The sequence below is a fragment of the Bidens hawaiensis genome, unplaced genomic scaffold (assembly GCF_021521415.1).
Source record: "Bidens hawaiensis isolate Kalapana, Puna unplaced genomic scaffold, B.hawaiensis_p1.1 tig00022316_1, whole genome shotgun sequence".
Taxonomy (NCBI): Eukaryota; Viridiplantae; Streptophyta; class Magnoliopsida; order Asterales; family Asteraceae; genus Bidens; species Bidens hawaiensis.
Genome location: NW_027493470.1, coordinates 86,890 through 92,107, shown reverse-complemented (window position 1 = coordinate 92,107; position 5,218 = coordinate 86,890).

Here is a 5,218-nt window from a genome sequence, read left to right as displayed (position 1 = left end):
TCCATCAGTATAGAGTCGCCAGATATCGTTGATGTCCTGTGCTGGGGAGGGTTGAGCCTCCTCCTGGCACTCTTTCTCCCGCGTAGCGGGGACTTCTGCAATAAAATCGGCCAGGACCTGGCCTTTTATGGCTGGTCTTGGCTTGTACTTAATTGCATATTCTCCCAATTCAATTGCCCATTTGGCTAGACGTCCCGATAATTCGGGTTTGCCTAGAACGTTTGAGAGTTTGAAGTTGGTGAGAATGGTGATTGGGTGGCCCTGGAAATATCGTCTTAACCTGCGTGAAGCGTGTATAAGTGCTAAGACTAATTTTTCGAGGGTAGAGTACCGGGTTTCTACGTCTGTTAGTACACGGCTAACATAATAGATTGGCATCTGGATGCCTTTTCGTTCTGTTAGCAGTACTGCCCCGGTTGCTCTATCTGTTGCGGAAAGGTATAGGATTAACTCCTCTCCCGCTTGTGGTGCTGTAAGTGTTGGGAGTTCGATTAGGCGTGACCGAATCTCCTGAAAAGCTGCTTCCGCTTCTGGTGTCCAGCGGAAGTGCGTTTTCTTTAAGCAGTTTCTTAATGTTGACACGAAAGGAAACGACTTATCTGCATGGTTTGCCAAAAAGCGATTAAGTGCGACTAGTCGTCCATTCAGTGTCTGAGCCTGTTTGATGGTGGTAGGTGATTCCATTTTAACAATGGCTTCGACCTTTTCAGGGTTCGCTCTGAAGCCATCTTTAGTAACAATGACTCCCAAGAACTTCCCTTCTTCCATCCCAAATGAACACTTGCTCGGGTTGAGCTTCATGTTTATCTTTCTGAGCGTGTTGAAAGTTTCTTCAATGTCTTTCAACATCGCTTCTGGCTCGGGGCTTTTGATGACCAAATCATCCATATAGACTTCCAAGTTTCTCCCGATCTGGGCATGAAACTCTTTGTCCATCAGGCGTTGGTACGTGGACCCTGCATTCTTAAGTCCGAAGGGCATCATTTTATAACAAAATGTACCATCGGGCGTCCGAAACGCGGTTTTGTCCTGGTCATCTACGGCCATGTGGATTTGATGGTACCCCTTATACGCATCCAAGAAGCATTTAAGGCGAAATGGTGCCAACGAATCCACCTTAAGATCAATTTCTGGTAACGGATAACAATCTTTGGGGCATGCTTTGTTCAAATCTTTGAAATCTATGCACATGCGCCATTGTTTGTCATTCTTCGGTACCATTACGGGATTTGCAACCCATGTTTGATATCTACTAACGCGTATGATGCCTGCGTCAAGGAGTTCCTTGACTTGGGTTCTACACGCGTTAGTTTGTTCAGGCCCCATTACTCTGCGCTTTTGTACGACTGGCGTAACAGCCGGATCGCACTTGAGCTTATGCTCCGCCTTACTTCGGGGTACACCAGTCATGTCAGCTGGTGTCCACGCAAAGATGTCAGCGTTTTTCTGCAGTAGGCGTTTGAGTAAGGTGCGGGTGGGATCAACGATTGTTGGTCCAATGGTAACGGCCTGGTCGGGGTATTTGCCATTGAAGGCCCATTTTTCCGGTTCGGTGATGGTTGGTTTGGCCATTTTTGTTTTGGGTTTAGATGAGACAGATGCGATACATACCTGGGGAATGCCAGTGATCATCGCTACACCCTCAGCTGTTGGCCATCCCATCATGCCGTGGACTGAAGATACCACGGCGTTGAATCTTGCCATCCCGTCTCTTCCGAATAGGATGTCGTACGTGTGGTGTGGCTTTCTCATCACGACAAAATCCACGTCCTCTGTGCGTGAATGATTCCCATCGGTAAGAGTAACGGGGAAAGATAGGATACCCAGGGGGGTTTCTGTGCTGCCATCAAACCCTTCCATTGAAGCGTAGACCGTTTCCAAGCGTTCTTTGTCTTCATCATCCAGCTTGTCAAAGAACTGCCTGTACATCACCGTCGACGAAGCGCCGTTGTCAACAAGAGTGCGGGAAGTGATGTAATGCCCCAGCTGGCTTTTGATGACGATGGGGCCTTCTTTGCTGGGGCCTCCTGGCACTCGCGGGAAGCGCACCTCAGCTTCCTTCCACGCGCATGGTTCTGTCGCTCGTCTTTTTCTTCCTCCGACCTTGCCATGAACCATGTTGATGCTGATGTCGACGGGCTTTCGTCCGTTACCTCTGTACCGGTTGTCATTTCTTCCTCCCTTCCTGATTGATGCCACGAGATGTGCAAGTCTTCCATCCTTCACAAATGTCTCAACAATATCCTTCAGGGATGTGCACTCTTCAGTACCATGACCCTTTGTCCCGTGGAAATCACAGGATTTGCTTTGATCCGCATTAGGTTTCTGCCGGATCAATGGGGCTTTTGGCCATGGCAATTTTTCCGTGGCAAATATCTCCGTGACGCTCTTGGTGAGTGGCGTCCACCGGTGTTTTTGGTTTGAAGGGTGTGTGTTGTCCCTTCCACCAACAAGAGGGCGAGAGCTGGATGAGGTGTCAAAGTTTACCCTTGACTGCCAAATACCTAGCCGCCTCTTTTTGTTCTGCCGGGCGGTCCTAAAGTTGTTCTCCCTTGTCCTCTGCGTGTAGAGGTGAGTACTCTGGGGAAGATCTCTTCCCAGCTGCTTCTCCGTCTCTGCAAAGCGCTTGGCTGCCGTCATGATGGCATCCCATGTGGATGGCATGCCGTCCTTACCCGTTAATGTGCGGATAAGCTCTGGGTATTCGGCGCCCTGGATGAAAGCGGCGCGAACGAGATCTTCACTTACGTTGCCCAGACTTAGTTTCTTGGAGTTGAAGCGGGTGATGAAGTCTAGTAAAGATTCATCCTCCTCTCTCACGCAGTTGAGGATCGTCCACTGCTCTTCAGTATACTTCCTCTGCTGGCTGAAGTGCTGGCTGAACTTATTCTGAAAGTCCGCCCAGTCATATATGTGGTGGACCGGTAAATGGTCGAACCATGCCCTGGCTGCTCCGACCAGAGTCATCTGGAACATGTAACACCACGTGGGTTCCGTCCAGTTACTGACGGTAGCCCCTGCAATGAACCTGTTCAAATGGTCATCTGGGTCGGATAGACCATCATAAGTGCCAATGTTGGACATTTGTTTGGCACTTCTTGGGGCAATTGCTTCCGCAATGTCCCTTGCAAATTTTGACTTTCCTGCATTCGTAGCAGTTGGTCTAAAGGTTTTGGAGAAGTCACGCGGGTTTTTCTCCGCATTTGTTGGTTTAAAGGCTTCCCCAAAATTCCTTTTTGGCTGGGAGTCCGTTTCCTTACGCTTCCCTTTCGCCTTATGGCGAGGGTTTGCGTCGGTATCGGACTCCTCCCTCTCGTCTGAGTACTCGCCCTCGCTGTTCATAATGAGGTGTTGGCGAGTACTGCCGAATTCGTCAGCCTGTTGAACTGAACGCAAGCGTTCGTCCAACTCAGCTTGGAACTCTTTCTGACGTTCTTCGGCCCACGCCTTCACTTGGTCTAGTGTTTGGCGAGGGACCCTCGTTCGTTTTTCCAGCTGGGTATCGGTGAACCCCAGTGGAATATTTACTCCACTTGCCCCGGCTTGGGTAGTCGGGGTAGTGTTCGTAAGGATTGTATAACCGCCGGTGTTCCCCCCAGTTGCTGGGGTTGTTACCGGGGTTTCTTGGTCGGTTACTGGCCTTTGGACCGGAGTAACGTTAACCATTTCTTCAGAAAATTCGAAAAAACTAAATTAGTTCTAGCTTTTGTCCCACGGATGGCGCCAATGAAGAAACACTAAGTGACCCGGTGCAGATTATAGATAATCTGGGGGTTCAGTAATGTTTCCCACGAGAATGAGGTCCAACAGAGACGGTTGTTCTTCAGGGGACCTGCAAAACAAACACCGTAAGCTCGTCACTGAGAAGGGGGGGGGGGGTTCCTCCTTGTGACCACCCTCCGGCGTGAGAATCAGACTAGGTTGCTCTGAATATAAGTGTATATTAAGAGATTGCTAGATAACAGGATAGCAGATGATCTTACCATTCCAAGATGTTGGAGTATTTATAGCCGAAGGTAGGTTTCCTAGAAGGTACAGCCGGCTGAATAGTATTCCTGTTCTACCAACAGTGGACTATGCACAGGCCATACTGGTTGGTGGATAGGTTACGGCCAACAGTAACTATGTCGGCTGCACTATTCCTCCAACTGTAGATTATGCACGTCCTACCTACTGTGGATTATACGCAGGCCATGCTGGTTGGTGAATAGGTTACGGCCAACAGTAACACTATTTCACCAACTGTAGGCTGCGCACGCCCTGCAGTAAGGGTTGGTGAGTAGGCAGCGGCTAATAGTGACAAACAGTACTAGAGGGTGCTCATCCTCGTACTGTTGTCGGTGAGCTGTCACCCTGTGATTGGCTCATGGGCTGTTCTGGTCAGATTGTCTGTCCTATCCATACCTTGGTAGGTATAGTACAGAAGATCTTTCAGAATCATACGGACTGGCTCATTTTGGCGGGATTGTTCCCGTCTTGCTCATTCCTTCATGTGACTACTGAAGTATCTATTGTCTTGTGCGTGTAGCCCTGCTGTCTGCGGGTAGCCTTCCCTGATGGCTTGTATCCGCAACTGCGGGAACAGGCGGGGTACTTCACCATTGGGAGGCTTTCCCTGCGTGTACAGCTTGCGTACTGCGCGTAAGGTTCTCTGAGCATGGTGGGTCCTGCGGAAGCAGGTGGCCTTTGCGCAGACGTCCCTGTTCAAGGTGAGTCTTGCGGGACCAACTGGGCTCTGCTGGGACCTACCTCTTCACATACATACATACATACTTCTCGCTATTTAAATTGATTAACTATGATATGTTAAAAAGTGATCATTTTTAGTAAAAATATAAGTTGGACCCAAAGATTGGTCTTGCAGTATTAATTGTAGGATACTCTGGGTTCATAAGTAATTAACCAACAAATATAGGGAGTGAGTTGTACTTAACTAATTATAAAAGAAAGGTGATTCCACATTTCCACCTCATTCAATGGCTGATCCAGCTAGACAAGACAACCAGCCAAAGCTTTTAATTTAACACCAGTTTGTGTTTTGCATTTCATTTTTTAATATTATCTTTATTTTTCCTTTCCACCCTCCAAAATTCATGAGATCCTTGAGTGAGTATTAACAACCTACATTATATATCAAAAGAACCAATCACATTTTTCACATAATATAAATTACATGATACAATAATAATTTAATATAAAAAATATACATTAATAATCT